This window comes from Myotis nattereri (assembly GCF_964212035.1).
Source record: "Myotis nattereri genome assembly, chromosome: 1".
Taxonomy (NCBI): Eukaryota; Metazoa; Chordata; class Mammalia; order Chiroptera; family Vespertilionidae; genus Myotis; species Myotis nattereri.
In genome coordinates, this window is record NC_138075.1 from 176,016,262 (window position 1) to 176,033,967 (window position 17,706).

Genomic DNA, 17,706 nt, shown 5'->3' on the forward strand with positions numbered 1-17,706 from the left:
TCTTGAGGGTAGATCCTACCTTATGGGGCATGTTTCCTCGGTATCCTGTCAAGTGTTTGGGGGGATGACAGAAAGGAAGTAAATGACAATTCTGTCTCATCTCATTGCACTGTCATATCATTGCTGTTCAGGGGTCTGGACTGCACTCACAGGCAATTCTCTGAGGTCCCAGAGAGGCAGAAGAATCCTAGAGATGCGTTTATTTGAAGCAATGATCACAGGTTGGGAACACACTTTGCCAACTCATCTGTGAAAAATCCAAAAACTTCCAGCCAACAGCTATTGAGTTTATACAGGGTGAGGCAAAGGTAGGTTTACAGTTGTTCGTGTGGAAAATAATACATTAATTAATAAATAATAATACAAGAATAAGTTATGTGTTTCGTGTACCTACAACTGTAAACCTACTTTGCCCAACCCTGTAAGCTGCCCCTGAGGAGGCTGCATGAGAGGGAGTGGAGGCAGCATGTGAAACTAGGAATCAGAAAATCTCAGTGTTGCTCTAAATCTTATGTTTAAAATGAACTCTAAGGAGATGACGGGCTAACTGTGGAAGAAACTGTGTTCATGCTTTTCATCACAGCAGTGTTTACAAAAGAAAAAAAACTAAAAAAACCTAAAGTACATCAGTAGGGATTTATTAATTAAACCAGAGGCCTGGTGCACGAATTCATGCACCAGTGGAGTCCCCTGGCCTGGCCTGTGGGATTGGGCTGAAACTAGCTCTCCAACATCCCCCGTGGGGTGCTGGATTGTGAGAGGGCACAGGCCCGGCTGAGGGACCCCACTGGTGGACGATCGGGGCCGGGAAGAGACCTGGGAGGTTGGCCAGCCAGGGAGGGACCGTAGGAGGGCTCCAGGGCGTGTCTGGCCCATCTCGCTCAGTCTCAATCAGCCGGACTCCAGTAGCATGCTAACCTACTGGTTGGAGCATCTGCCCCCTGGTGGTCAGTGCACATCATAGCGAGCAGTTGAGCGGCCTTAGCATATCATTAGCATATTACACTTTGATTGGTTGAAGGGCCGAGTGGACAACCAGACACTTAGCAATTAGGCTTTTATTATATAGGATTAGGGTACTTACATACAGTGAAATATATGCAGCCATGAAACATGATGAGGTAGACACAAGGAAAGGTGCTCATGATATATTATGTGAAAAAGCAAGTTACCTGCTACATGATCTGTATGACTGTATTTTTATAAGTCATACCCATAGCTGTGTGAATTTGGCCAAATTACTTAACTTCTCCAAGCCTTATTTTCTTCATCTGTAAGTTACATCTACCTCACAGAGTTGCTCTAAGAATTACATACAAACATCTAAGACCCAGGGATAGTACCTGGCTCATGAGAAGTTAATAACGTTAGCTCTTATTATTATCAGTATTAATATTACCTATCAAGACAAAGAAATATATATGAAAAGATGTTTGCAAAATATTTCTGGTAATTATTGGTATGCATTTTACTTTCTTCTGTGTACATTTCTGTATTATTTGAATTTTTCCTCAAAAATTGTCTGTCAATTTTGCAACATTAAAGTTAATTAGAAAAAGAAGAATTTTGCTTTAATTTATACTCTGCCACTTACAATTGTTTGGGAAAGTAACTGGTCGCCTCTGAACCTCATTTTTATCATTTATAAAGTAGGAAAAGTTATTCATTTCTTTTCTATCTCAGAAGATTTTGTTATAGATCAAATAACTTATTGGATTTGTTTGTGTTTTTAGAAAACAGCAAAGTACTATACAGATATTAGATATTATATTATTTATATGAACTGCACTGGGATAATTTACTTGGCATTTTTTCCTGCTTCTCTATTGGATGTTTTGTAGCAGACAAGTGGCCTTTATGAAAGGGGCCTTAGGAAGCCCATAAATGTGGATTCGCTTGAGACACCAATGATCTGCTACCATCCTCATGATGAACTGAGAACTCTTAGCTGCCAAATTATTAACAGCGCAAACTACGTCACAAGCTTACCTTTGCCCTGGTCTATTTTCACCACTTGTGGCGGTCACGCGTTTCTTTTGGGCAAGTGACTCTCTCCTTTCTGTATGGGTTGTCTATTGCCGTGCTCGCTGTTGACTTGCAATATTAGCTTCACAAGGGTGCGAGGGGTGCATCATAAAAGGAACATACGGATTTGGGAGGTGAATCATGGCACCAGTTCATGCGGCTGGACAGGCTTTGGGAGTCACTGGGGACTTGGTAATATTTACCGTAGTTTCTGAGGCACCATCTCCTTCCTCTTCACTCAGGAAAGATGCAGACGCCTTCAGGGAGGAGGTCCAACTGGAGCTTGACAGCACTCTGGGAACACAAGGAGGGACCTGTAGTCGAAATCTGCAAATCTGAAGGAGGCCTTTGTGCACAGAAGCTGTCCTGCCTGTAAAAGTCCCCAGTCACCAGATTAGTGCCAATTTATTTTCCAGTGAAGACACCGGTGGTTTGGGGGTGGGGAGGAACCAGTAGGAGGGAACAAAAAGAACAGGAGGCATCTCACCGCTCACCAAGTGAGGCCAGTGCGTGCCCACCGGTGAGTGTCTGCTGAGGTCGCGTCCACGCCTTCAGAATAGAACCTCGAGCACATGTGCTGGGGTGCATGCTTGTGGAACAGGATTATGAATATTCCTCTTTTTTGATTCCTTTGAAAGTGTGCTTAAAGTTTTTTTGAGGGGCGGGAGAAGAAGGGGTCCTATAACTGAGATATGGGGCCCTGTAACTGAGAGATATTATTCAATTTTTTTAAACATAAGGCATATTTACAGTAAGAAATGATGAATGAGTTTGAGTGTATTTCACTACCTACACCTCCCTCCCCCCACAACAACACCCCAGCTTTTGACCACAGGTTTCCCTACATATTTGGCTCTTGGCTGTTCAGGCTTGAAGGCCTCCCTGAGAACCAGAGGGGCACATTTACCCTCTCCTTTCCCACTGTTTGGAAGGTTCCAGGCCAAGCTTATAAAAGTCATTTCCATTTTCAAAAGCAGAGTTGGTGAAACACTTTGGAAACTTTCCCTGCACCCTCCACCTCCCACCCCGCCCCTCTCCATCTTCTTGTTCGAGAAATGCAAATCTAAAGCCAATCCTATTTTATGTTAAAAAGTGAAAAACATTTCAATGTATTCTTGTCTTGTATGACTGGCCGAGAGCCTCTAAATCCCCACCATTTACCAAATTAAACTAATTGAAAGTGCTTCCAAAAGCCACATCTGTAGGCTGACGTTCGTCCCTGCCTTTCACGTTCGGCTCGGGAAACTGTTCTCCATTCCATTGATCCCTGAATAGTCATGCCTGTCAGGAAGCCACATCAGCCATTATCATTCTAATTTTACTGCCTTTCTTGGTCCCTAATCTAATTTGCAATGATGCTTAAGCATTTCGCGAGGCCATAGCACTTTCTTCAGAATTTCAACAAGAGCATTAAACCCCCAATTTACATTAATGAAGTGCACTTTTAATTAGGGGAGAGGGTAAATGGAGGGCTCTTCAGGAGCAGTTTGTGTGATATGATAGGCACTCGAGGAGGGAAAGAGGTAGATCTGATAAAAGACTTGCCATCTATCAGATGGCTGGATTCCTCTCCCTCACCCCCTAGGCTTTTCCCAGCCTCACCTTCCTTCTCCTCATTTCCACCCTTCCATCAACAAGCTCTACCTCTCTAAACTTTGCTCCAAAGCCACGACAATAAAATTATGAAAGCAGACCTGTCAACAAGGGAGGACCCGGCAAGGAACTATTTAAGAGGATCATGTGGTTTTCCGTTCCCCTGCTGCCCCCCAAAGGGGAGATTAACTTGTTCTTTTAAATAATGAGAAACATAGGAAACCATCTCAGTCTCCTGTTTAATGAATGCATTAAGCACACAGGCTGAGCGGCACAGTGGTGCTACACAAACTTGGCTTGCTGTAGGGACAGGGGTGGGCCAGGGGGAGGGGTGGGGATGAATTTCTGGTCAGAGAGCCCATGCAATGAACTCATTAGCACACATACCCGCCTCGCAGTGATGTCACGCAGTTGAGTCTCTGCCGTAGGTTCTGCTGGGCCAAGGCTTCTGACGCAGGAGGCTGAGCGCGTGGTCTGTGTCCACATGCCTGTTTGTCTTTGGATGAAAACGTTTCCTTCTTTTAGTTTGGCCTTTTGAATATGAATTTTAGCTGCAAATGCTTTTTTTTTCTTGTTCTAGGACCCCCTCATTTTTTCTTAATCCATAACTCATGAGGTGCAAGGGTGGAGGCCAGACTTACAGGAGTTTTATTTTTAAAGTCTTGATAGCTTTTCTTCAGTTTCTCCTCCTCCATCATGTAATAATAAGAGTGGTGATCACGAAGAGGATAATATTAACAACCCCTGTAGAAATATAGGGATGTGAATAGAACAAGAGTCGCTCAAAAATGTGATGCTGTTTTATTCTTTTTTTTAAAATTTTCTTTATTGATTAAGGTATTACATATGTGTCCTTATCCCCACCATTCTCTCCCCCCCCTCCGCCCCCGCTCATAACATTTTTGCAAAGCTCGATATTTTGGAGCTAAAAATATTTGTTCATAATAGGATTCCATTTTCATTCATCTCAAGTATAAAAGTTAAATTTCATTGAAAAAAGTATCTATTTTATTAACTTACGACACCAGCTAGAGCCAGCCCTGGGCAAACTACGGCCCGCGGGCCGGATCCGGCCCGTTTGAAATGAATAAAACTATTGAAAAAAAAGACCGTACCCTTTTATGTAATGATGTTTACTTTGAATTTATATTAGTTCACACAAACACTCCATTCATGCTTTTGTTCCGGCCCTCCGGTCCAGTTTAAGAACCCATTGTGGCCCTCAAGTAAAAACGTTTGCCCACCCCTGAGCTAGACCCTAATGTGTAGTCAAATACAATTCCTCTCTTCTCATTATCATATTAAAATATTTGATAGCAGGTCACCTAACTTGGGGACAGGCACCATTTCCAAGAACAGACAAGGATGAGCATCTGACTTTGTATCGTAGCTCCAAATAAGTAGGAAACCACCTCCCTTCCAAGTAGCATGTGCATGTAGCGCAGGGTCTTTGCTGCAGTAGCTATACCCTCACTATGACTCTGAGAGGCGGGAAAGAAGACCCTGAGAAGAATCTCCCAATTGCATTTTGGACTTGAGCAAAGATAATAAAAGATGGTGCCACAGGGATGATGAGATATTAAAGAAAAGAGGAAAAAGGTAAATTATAGAAGGGCACTAGATAATGAGCAGGAACTTGAAAAAAAGATGAAATTTGAATAAAAAATATTAAGAGATGAGAAAAGAATAGCACTTGTACAACCTGAGCATGTGGGCACTTACTGGGCAGGTCCGGGCTGCTGCGAGGGGTGAGCCAAGGTACTTCATCTGTCTAACATTTGGCTTCCTAATTTGCAAACCGGAGATAATAACAGTACTTTAGAAGGCTGTTCTGAAGATTGAGTGAGATACTGCACATGAACTACTTAGGGTGGTGCCTGCCATCTAATAAGCACTCAATAATAAGTGAAGTTAGAGAATATGGCCAGTACTCAATATATATTACAGAGGAAAGAAGAGATATGTAAATTAAATTACTGAAACCCTAAGAAGGACGGAGAAAGTTGCAAGACAATACATACTTAAAGGAAAGAGGGCTAGGATAAAGAAAGAACAAATCTCATTTGAATAACCGACGTTGTAAGTGTGGGACCTGTGTCATTTCTATGGATGAGAGTATTAAATACTACATTAGAGGGGGAGAAAATAAAAATAGGTTGACGAGACATTTAAAAATCTGTATTCTAGACTGATTATTAGAATTTATTTTTCTCCATAATCATTTCAGTAGAGATTGATTTAAAAAATGCAATGGGGGGAGGTTTGCCTATGTCTTAAATTAAAAGTGTCTTTGTTTTCCATGTAAAATAAAACTGTATCTCTCTGAACACCACCTCTTTCTCCCACTGATGGTGGACATTTAGTGACACCCTTTCCCCCAGCACCCAATTCTCTTCCCAGAGACAACCACAATCAGGAGGCTTCTAAGACCCTCCCAGAGAAATCCTACACATACACATGAGGCTCAGTTTTAAATTTTGCTCTTCTTTAATCTCTTCGGTCTTACCCATGCCTGGAAGAAAGTCATATAAAACGTCAGAGCATTTCATTTCATTAGTTACAGAAGTAATAATACCTGTTCATTATTTAAAGAAAACAATAAAAAACATACAACCACAACAACACCACAAAACAAGACTCCATGAAGTCAGCCTGATTCTTTGGATGTGTCACAAGCTAACTGTGAAAATACTGACCATGAAGGAGATGCAGAGAGACACATTTAGTTGCTGTGGGCTGGCACAGCTGTGCTGGATATTTGAAAATGATTAGTGATCTCACTCCCCTTCACTCAAATCTTTACTGCTTACCACCCAAACTCATTCAATAGGGCGGAAAGACAGAGAGTGTAACAGCAGGGAGGCTAAGAATGGGCATATATTGTTTTTGCATTGGGCACAGAACTTGCTGGGGCACCACTGGCCAGTGGCTTCCTGGAGCCAAGCTTGACTCCATTCACTGCCCGGGAAAGGCCTCACTCAGGAGCTCCATCTACAATTACAACATTCATTCCTCATCTGAAAGGTGAAAGGGCTGCTGTATCCTGGTGGGGACTAATTCCTAATGAAACGGGTGATGGTTTTGTATTTGTGTATTTGCACAGCAGATGGACTGTGACTCTTTCTCAAGCAAAAGAAACTTGGTGCAGAGGCTGAAGGATGTACAGCCAAGACTTGCTCCGAGGACTATAAGACTGTTCATAGAGTGGGCTAAACCTGGCCCTCATATGCCCACTTGGTCTCTACCAATGAACACCAACAGGGTTTGCTGTGACCTAGACTTGGAAGCCTGCTCAACCTATAGCACACATGTAAAAATATGTGAAGTCAGAAAAAAAAGTTGAATTTCAGTCATGATGTACTTGGAGCCTGTCAGAATAAGCAAGATTGATTTTTTATTTCATTATACAATTTTCCCAATCCTTCTCTAACCCAGTTTAATTAGGAAAGGGTAGGCTGCAAATAGAATGTAGTGCTAAGCAATTTTGTTGGAAGGGTTTGGCTAAGACTATTTAAGGCCTATTTGCCTTCTCTCTAAATATACTGCCTGATTGGTGGTAAGATTTAGGAACTTGAGCTCCTTAGCAAAGAACTTAAGTTGGTTCTTTTGTGGACATGAATCTGTGTAGAAAACAGACAAGGGGTGTGTGGGGGAGGACTGAAAAGACGTCGCAGCTTTAAGCAAACAGGCTTCTTTGTTACATGCTTAGAAAGAATACCCAGTGATCTCAAAGCTCTTGGAAATTGGCTAGGTTCTAGTCTTTTGAGAAACAAACCACAACAACAATAGCAGCAACAACAACTTTTCAGTGACCCCTACGCCTGAGGGTGGTGGCATTTCCCGTACTCTACAGAAGAAGTAACTGGGGTGGGCGCCGGGAGATTCACAGTGGTCTGAAACCTCCCAACAAGCTGGAAGTAGATCCCCAGAGGGTAGCCAAGTTTCCTGCCCTGAAAGTGAAGAGAGAGACCTAAAAAATAGGATTAGGTTTGAAAGAGCATATATATTTTCCAGGGGCTTATCTGAACTGGGTCTCCTCTCTGACCCTCTTTGAGCTTACCCATCGGAAGTAATAGCATGACCTCTTCTTCAAGTCATTCAAAAATGCATTTGTTCTCCGTAATAGAGAGAAAAGCTCCAGCCAAATTATATTCTAATGGATCATAGCCTTGAACCCAGGCACCATTTTGCATCGCTGACTAGGTGGCTGCTGAATACATTACTTGTCTTCCAAGGTTTGTGTCAGCTTTGAAAGAGGCAAGTTACCAGATGTCTCCAATATTGTTATTGTTATGAGCTTGTGTGTGTGTGTAGGGGAGGGGATACTTTGGGATAATCTGTTCTTGTGGCTAGGTAAGTGTTAGCAGCCCCATCAGCCTTTATTCCTGCATGAACAGATATGGCCATGCTGAGAATGGCTGTGTTTCTGACAAAACTGCCATGTTCCCCATCGGGGCAGGTGTAGTAGGCAGGGCATAGGAGGGCCAAAGCAACTTAAAGATGCAAGCATTTTAAAGAAATGATTCTGAAATTCCAGGTTTCCCTCTGGCCTGAAGGAGTTTCCAGTTATCTAACCAGTGATTTAGACATGGAGAAAGGAGTCCACATGCCTGATACTCCAGGTCCCTTTTATATGGAGAAGACACTGAAAATCATTCTTCCATTTTACTTTAAAAGTCTGGACTCCGATTCCTAGAAGAGGGAATCCAAGGAAAGCAACTTACTGACGAGAAATATCTTATTCCACTAGAGCTGGCTGGAGCCGGCCAGTAAGTGAAGCCAACGAATGAAGTAATAAATGCAGCATTGTAATTGGTCATGGTTTGCTAAATCACCTATCACCATTGCATCTGGATCGGCTGCCAGGGAATCTATATTAGCTAGACCCCGACACTGCATTACCAATGTAGTGCATTAAACGGTCCCCTAGTGGCTGCACAGAGGAAGTGTTCCTTCCCAAATAGCCCCTTAGTGCCATGGGGGACTGAGAAAGCTGGAAGGATGGAGGCCAATGTTCTGTTGGACAGCGGCCTCACATAATCCCATGCCAACTTGGCAATGCCACCATGTGGGAGCCACAAATCCCTCAGGCCTACATCCTGGAGCATGGAGAGACCTTGGCAGGGCCAGGGAAAATGTTTTTCTTTGCCTGGAGGCCTGAGTGGCTGGATTGGGTTTTTACAATGCCCGAGTTTGCCAGATTATTACTCCGTCCTCCCTTCTAGCCTACCTTGGCTGTGTAGACTGCCTGTATGAAAAAAGAGGAAAAGCTCTTTCTCCATCAATGCTGGTCCTGCCAACTTTCTCTTCACATGTGAATTTGGCCCCTTGGGGTCTTGTGTAGTCATGGAAAGGTGAATGCTGGTTTGCTAGGGAAAGCATCAGGTCCTTGTCAGTAACCTTGAAAACATCCACTTGCCTCCTTCTCCATGAAAAGCAATAGTTTACTACAGATCAATTAGGAAGGAGGAATATTGTCTCTGCATGAGGGGTGATAGATAGACTAGAAGAAGTAACTGGAAGGAGAATAAGAAAAAGGTATAAACTTAATTTTTGTTGTTGTTATTTTGTTATTTGCCAAGCTTAAGGTTCATGTTGCAAAGGCAGTGTAGTGGAAAGATCGGCCACCTGAGGGATGGCAAACCTTCATTTAAATCTCTATCCTGACATGAACTTGCTGGGTGACTTTGAACTACCCACCTAACATTCTGAGTTTCTTCCTAGGTAACATCAGAGGTTTGACCCTGATGCTGTCTAGAGTTCCTCCTAGGTCAGATATCTGATATTCCATCTGAACCTTTTCTGTTTCTTGGGCTTCCATATATCCACACCTGGCAGAACCTGTTCATTTGATCGCTTCACTTATTCATTCATTCTGACAACAAGTAGGTGCTAACTCCTTTTCCTTCCAGTTTCTAGAAAGTGTTCTACAGTCATTGTTTCTATTTTCTTAAGGCTTTTGGAGGTGTTAGCTTTTCACCATGGCTACCCTGCTTCTGTGAAGCTCCTGAAACTACTTTCTACAAGGCCAATGGCTTTTTCTCAGGTTCCTCTGACCCTGGTGCATTTGACATGGTTGACTACAGGATCCGTCAAGAAATTCCTTTCTCACTTTGGCTCCCTCTGTGACGCTCATGCTACTAACTCCTTTCCTTCTTTTCTCATTGCTCGGCCTCAGTCTCATTGAATGTTTCTCCTTTCTTGTCCTGTAGCATTATTCTTGGAGCCTCTCTCTTGTTTGTTTTCATAAACTCCAGCAGTCTCCTCTCCAGTTTCTTCAGTTCCTACCTTTATGTGGCTGACGGTCATATCTGACTCTAGTCCAGAATCTTCTCCTGGGCTCTAGAATCATCCAGTCAGCCACAGTCTGGATTTTTCCATTTGGATATTTCACCCAACACCCCTAGTCAGCAAGTCTGAACCAACTCATTTACTTGCTTCTGAAATCCAGTTGTAATGACATCTGATTCCTAGCCAGCTTCTCTGATTTTTTATTTCATTATACAATTTTCCCAATCCTCCTCTAACCCAGTTTAATTAGGAAAGGGTAAACTGCAAGTAGAGAGAGATGGAAAAATCAATGATGGGAGAGAATCATTGATCTGACCAGAATTTTGGGTCTTTAATTATTTCTTCTCTATTCCACTAGCATATCTTAAAAATCACTAAATCCTGCAGATTCCTCTAGCAATTTGACATTCATATGCCTCCTTCTTTTCCATTTACACTTCCTTCTTGGTTGCTCTTCATTTAGTCAGTTAATTCTTAGGTGAAAGGGACTGCATTACATGCTGCGAGAAAGGCAAAATGTGGAAAATACAGTTTTTCCCTTTTAGATTGACAATCTAAAAGAGGTTACTTTTATGTAAATTGATGATAAAGAAAGGTAGAAAGGGATAGGTGACAGAATAGAAAAATACAATATATTTGAGAATTTGTGGTAACTAAAAATATCCTCCTTTGTGGAACTCCTGGTTTATAGTTATGATGACACTATGGGCTCTTTTTTTACTTTGTTAAATTTAATTCCTCCCAAATTCTATTTTTATACCTCCAAATGGTTCTTTCTTGTTGGTCTGAATTATTTGTAGTTCTCATTTCTTCCATTACCCTCTGTGTTTCAGGCAAGTCAACTACTTATCTGAAGTCCTGCTGTCAGCCCTTATAGACTCCTGCACCTCTTCAGGTAGTTGGAGTCTCTTACTATTACTTTATCTTTCCCATTTGTGACAGTTTTGCAATCTTTATTATAGGGGCATCATGCTTTTGTCTGGCCAAGGGAACTGTAGTATTCTCCAAGATCAATATCACTTTATTTCATTCTCCATTTACTCTCACCTGAAGTTCTCCATTTGATCAATAGTTTACACACCTGTTATGTGCTCTGTGGTATGAGTTGGGTATAGAATCTTGAACTTTTTCAAGGTTCTCATTTTCTAGTAACAGAGTTGGATACGTAAAAAATAATTTCAGTTCACTATGGTAACATGATATAATAACTCTATAGTTAACAGATATTGAGAAATAAATATGTTCTTGGTACTGTTCTAGTGTTTTTACATATATTAACTCATTTAATACTCACTGCATTATAGGAGATCACTACTCTTATCATTCCCATTTGAAAGATGAGGAAGCTGAGGCATAACTAAAAGCAGACAGAATTAAAAGCGAGGCGGTCTAACTCTGGAGCCCATACTCAACCACTCCTGTGGGTAGCCTTTTTGTATTCTAGCAGCACATGACACGTGTCTGTGCTATTGGAGTACAAAGAATGGGTTGATACTTTAGATAAAGAAGATGAGTCATGTTTCATAGTATTTTAACTATCTTGAGAAAAATAACTAGAGTTTTAGTTAGTGGAGAAATAAAGGGTGGCACTGCTTGCCAATGGAAAGCTTGAAGGGGCTGCTGGTTAGAAGGTCCAGTAAGTAGTTAAGATATTGTTGTAGGTGATGAGTCTGGCAAGGGCTAAGGATGGAACACTAACATGTAAAGAATGAAGGAAGAGGAGCAGTAATGGAGAATGAGAAGAGTAAAGACAAGTAAAAAAAGAGCCCATAGTGTCATCATAACTATAAACCAGGAGTTCCACAAAGAATGACATGATCAACAGGAGCAAATGTGATGGAGAAAAGCCCGTGGGTTTGTTACTTAGGAGATAGTAATGACCTCATGGTGTGAAAAACAGTGGAAGGAGAAGGCAATCTCAGAGGATTATGAAAAAATGAGAAAAGTGGAAGCAGCATGAATAGACTTCTCAATGACTTATTTATATATACCGTGTCTATATACGTACTTCTGTATATCCATGTGCACCCCTAGAGTTCAATAAATCACAATGGCGAAGTTAACTTAAAAATGAATTAATTCAGCAGAAGATATAAAAGCAGATTTACAAAGACAATGTGCTCCTTCCCATGCTAACTATGGTTAGCATGTAATCTTCAGATTGTAGCATCTACTGTGACATCTTCAGATGGAAAGGCAGCCCCTAGATCATTGGGACTCTTGAGGTACCTGCTTGCTCTGTTGCCACCAAATTGTATTGGGCAAGTTACTTGTATGTGGACTTACTGCTTTTCTGTCAAGAACAAAATTATTAAGTAAGTCTCTTCTAACTGACATTTTACTAGTAAGATACTCTGATACCCTTTTAACTTATAGAAATCACTAACATTAGACAGCTGATGGCCACACTTTTTACTATTTCTTCCTCTGTGGTACAGGGAAGTTATTTTTTACCCCACTTCTGTCCAATGACCCAAACATCTCACATTTTGACAATCAAAACATTTTGTCTTGTGCCTTAATTTTTTTGTTTCAGCATTGTTTGTCTTTATTCTTTTTTCTTCAGATACTTATATTTAAACTTCCTTAGCGTCTCAGTCAAAGGATGAATTTACTCAGCTGGAAGAATTAAACCTTGAAAGTTCTGCCTCCTTTTCACCATATGTTTTAAAAATTAGCTTAAAAAATTAGTATATAAGGTTTTATTCATCTCCAAATATACCAGTAAAGCAAATGATATTTTAAACAGAATATTATCACTCATTAAGGAAGCTACCAATAATGGAAAGATTGAAAAATTGTAATTGTATGCTTCTAATATTTGTGAATATCTGAATATCCTACTGAATCATTAGATATTTGGCATCATGTAGAGCTTTAATTTTGACTGGTCATACCTTGATGTACTCTTAACAGCATTAACATTAAAAAATATATCTTTACTAATTTAATAAGAGGAAATGTACCTGTCTGTATTATCTACTAGAGGCCTGGTGCACAAAAATTTGTGCACTCGGAGGGGAGGGGGGGTCCCTCAGCCGGGCCTGTGCCCTCTCACAGTCTGGGACCCTTCAGGGGATGACCATCTGCTGGCTTAGGCCGCTCCCCGGGGGATTGGGCCTAATCAGATAGCAATCAGACATCCCTCTGGCAGCCTGGCAGTCCTAGGGGGATGTCCACTTGCCAGCGGGGAGCAGACCTAAACTGCAGTCGGACATCCTTAGCGCTGCTGAGGAGGCAGGAGAGGCTCCCACCACCACCGCTGTACTGGCAGCCATCAGCCTGGCTTGTGAGAGCGCCCTGACCACCAGGGGGCAGCTCCTGCATTGAGCATCTGCCCCCTGGTGGTCAGTGTGTGTCATAGTGACTAGTCATTCCCAGTCATTCTGCTGTTATGGTCAGTTTGCATATTACCCTGTTACTATATAGGATAGAGGCTTGGTGCATGGGTGGGGGCTGGCTGGTTTGCCCTGAAGGGTGTCCTGGATCACGGTGGGGGTCCCGCTTGGGTGCCTGGCCAGCCTGGGTGAAGGGCTGATGGCTGTTTGCAGCTGGTCACACCCCCTTCAGGGTGGGGGTCCCCACTGGGGTGCCTGGCCAGTCTGGGTGAGGGGCTGAGGGCCGTTTTCAGGCTGGTGGGCAACTGAAGCTCCCAGCCTCTCCTTTTTTTTTTTCTTTCTTTCTTTCTTTCTTTCTTTCTTTCTTTCTTTCTTTCTTTCTTTCTTTATTCTGGGATTTATTTACCTTCTATAGCTGTCACTGGAGCTGAGAACCGGCTCCAGTTCTGAGGCTGCGGCTAGCTGAAAGCAGGTATGGGGTTTGTTTAGCTTCTATAATTGAAACATTGTTGCCATCACTGCCGCTCTAAGCTCTGAGGCCCAGCTGGCTGAAAGCAGGTTTCTGGAGCTTGTTTAGCTTCTATAATTGCAACATTGTTTCTTAGACTGCAGCTCAGAGGCCGGCAGTGGCAGGTGGGGAATGTTGACTTCCTCCATCACTGTTCGCTTCAGCTGCCTGGCTTCCGGCCACCATCTTGGTTGGCAGTTAATTTGCATATCTCCATGATTAGCCAATGGGAAGGGTAGCAAAGTTACGGTTAATTACTATCTTTGTCTATTAGATAGGATTGCTATAAAACAAAGCACCCCAAAATTTAGTGGCTTAAAACAGCATGACTAATAGTCCTCATAATTCTGTGGGTTGGTGGAACTCAGCTGGACAGTTCATCTGCTCATGTGGTATCACCTCCAGACACTCATATAATAGGTGCTCTGCTCCTTTGCCATATCCCCACCAATGTGTGTGTGTGTGTGTGTGTGTGTGTGTGTGTGTGTGTGTGTGAGCACTATCTAACTTTTTGGAACTACAAGCTGTTCCAAGATCATCTTGTATGTTTCTTGCCCCAGTTCTAGAATCAGCCATCTCTTCAAGGAGCCCTAGTTCCTTTTGTTGGAGATTAGAAATCAAGATCTGGGTACCAGGTATGTTTGTTGCTACAGAGGTGTCATTTTTTACACCCTTTCAGCTGACAGAAAACCAATTTGATTGAATACACTGTAATGGGTTGAATAGCGTCCCCTCAAAATTCATGTGCATGCGTCAGAAACCTCAGAATGTGAGCTTATTTGGAAGTAGGATCTTCAAAGATGTGATAAAGACAAAGATCCAAGGATGACTGGGTTAGGGAACCTAAATCCAATGAGAGTGTTCTTATAAGAGGCACACACAAGATGACACCAAGAAGCACAGAGAACAAGGCCATGAGCATAGATTAGGGTTATGCTACCACAAGCCATGGAATGCCAGCAGCTGGAAGAGGCAAGGAAGGATCCTCTCCTAAAGTCTTCAAGGTGAATGCAGCCCTACATACAACTGGATTTTGGGCTCCTGAACTCTAAAACTATGAGAGAATCAATTTCTATTGTTTTAATCCACATTTGTAATACTTTAGTATGACAGCCCTTGGAAACTAACACAGGCACCTTCCAGACAAAGATAATATATCTTTCTGTCTTTCCCTAAGCCTGCATGTAGCCGAGAACTCCATGTCAGATGACTAAAGACGAGGAAAAACAGGCAACTTGTTGGAAACAATATCCTTATGGAATAGGGAAGGCTGGTTGGTGCCATGCTCAGTCTGGGTTTCTAGGTTCCCTAAGACCAGGTGAAATGAATAATGAGAAATTGTTATGCTGGTCTCTGGGCCTTTATACAGGCACTCTACTTAGGCTCTGACACTGGGTTGAGACGGAGACAGGAGAGTAACATTTTTCGAGTCTCTACCACATGCCAGGCACTTTACACAGCTATCTCATTTCATCCTAGTCTTTAAAGCAGGCACTGTTATTACCCTATTTTACAGATGAAGAAACTGAGAGTTGGAGAAGTTAAGCAACTTGCCCGGAATTGTGAAGCTGAAATAAAAATGCAAGTGGTTGACCTTTAGTTCTGATGATGCTCTTCAAGCACTATGTCACCCAGAGTTTCAATACTTTCTTTTTCTTTTTTTTGGTGCTAGCATAGCAGTCATTCCCATCTGAATTACTTGCTAAGTTTTTCCTCTAGGGATGCTACTTTCTTAACATTAGTTGATAAAAATTTAAAGCCTTTCACTTTATAAATGATACATATTTATTACTGAGAAAAATAAGTTGCAAAAGTACTAAGCAAACACTTTTAAGCCTACCATCCAAAGACGATAAAACCATAAATTTAAAAAATGTGATTTTATGTGGTTAGAGTACACATTTTATTTCTAGTCTGCTCTTTAAAAATTTTTATTTTCACTTAATAAACTCATACTTGTTTGATGCGTCTTTTTCCTTCCCTTTCTTTTTTATTACCTTTTGCCATCACTTTGGTTTGGATTTTTAGTTCTTTTAAAAATTGAAGTATAGTTGACAAAGAATATTCTTTTAGTTTCAGGTGTAAAATGTAGTGACTTGACATTTATATACCTAACATTGCGATCACCATGATAAATCTAGTAACTATCTGTCACCATACAAAGTTATTATGATATTAATGACTATATTCCCTGTGCTAATATTACATCCCTGTGATTTATTTATTTTATAACTGGAAGTGGAAAGTTACCCCTTCACCTTTTTCACCCGATTCCCTAATCCTTCCCCTCTGGCAACCATGAGTTCGTTCTAAATTGCCTTTTATTCTTCTTTATTTATTTTTTTAAAAATACATTTTTATTGATTTCAGAGAGGAAGAGAGAGAGAGAGAGAAAGAGAGAGAGAGATAGAGAGAGAGAGAAAGAGAGAGAGAGAGAGAAACATTAAAGATGGGAGAGGATCATTGACTGGCTGCCTCTTGCAGGCACCCCACTAAAGATTGAGCCCGCAACCTGGGCATGTGCCCTTGCCCGGAATTGAACCCTGGACCCTTCCGTCCACAGGCCGATGCTCTATCCACTGAGCCAAAACAGCTAGGGCCTTTATTGCCTTTTAAATGACAATCTCAATATGCCTTCACTGCTCTTCTCATTGTCTTTCCTTACCTGATTACTTTCATGTGAGCTTTGTGCTCAGAAAACAAATAAACAAACCACACACACACACACACACACACACACACACACACACAACACAAACCAGGGAGACTCCATCTTGATGATTTGTCCCCATCTGCTTTTGCAGCCCCATCTTTTACTTCCTCTGTGTGTGTACCCCTCAGCCATATGGGATTATTTTCTGTTTATTGGATGTGCCATGCACCCTTCCTTGTCAGAACCTTTGTTTCTGCTGTCTCTTTCATGCAGGGTGAACCTTTTCTCTATCTCCTCTTGTTAAAACTCTTTATGGTTTAGCTTAAAAGCCACCTTCTCCTTGAAATCTCCACTGGGCCTTCCAGCTCAATCATCTCTCTCCTTGCTTTGCTTTTAGGCACTTTCTCCAGAGGAGATATTATGTGTCCTAGATTAAAAGTTCCTTGAGGGCTGTACCCTGTCTTCATCACTGTAAACCCACTAAGCAGTACTTTAGTGTCTTGTTCAATGTTTGCTGAATACATTAGATAGCTAGCTGGATGAATGGATGGATGGATGGGTGGACAGGTGGACAGTCAGACAGATAGAGAGACAGATAGATGAAGGGGGATATTGATGATGAATACAAAATTTACTTAGTACTAAAAACTCCGTAAAAAACAGTGATACTGTGACTCTGGGCCTCACTGCATTTTCAAAGTGTGGGATAATTAAGCAATCCAAAGAGGATGCAAATACCACTCTGTTAAGTTTTCTAATAATTATTTCTACCTTTGGATTGAAAAGAATCTGACTTGATTCTTAAGTTGACATTAAAATGATTTGGCTGTTATGACACAATTATACTCAGAGAAAATGGGAAAATAAAACATCCTTATATAATGGTTTGAATGAAATTTAGATTTATAGTGACTAAAAATGTTGCCCTAGGAGATGCTAACGGCGTATTATGTCACTTTAATTTTGGCTTTTGAGAAAGATTGGGAAGTGGCCGAGGAATTAAATAACAGAACAAAACAAAACGGGATAGAACCACAATAGACTTGTCGTTCAGGGAAAGCTTGTACCCAGCATGGAGCTGCATCCAATCTCAATTCAAAGAAGCTTAGGGCTCCTGTAGTGTTTCCCTCTTCAAAGCCCTGAGCAAACACGAACGAAGTTAATCTAATTAACTTATTAGCTTTTTAAGCTAGTGGTACCAATTAGTCACCTCATCAGCCTCTGGCTCGGGCCTCATTCACAGTGCTTAGCTGTAAAGGGGCTTTCATCAAAACCCCCAGGAGTGCAACGCATGGCAT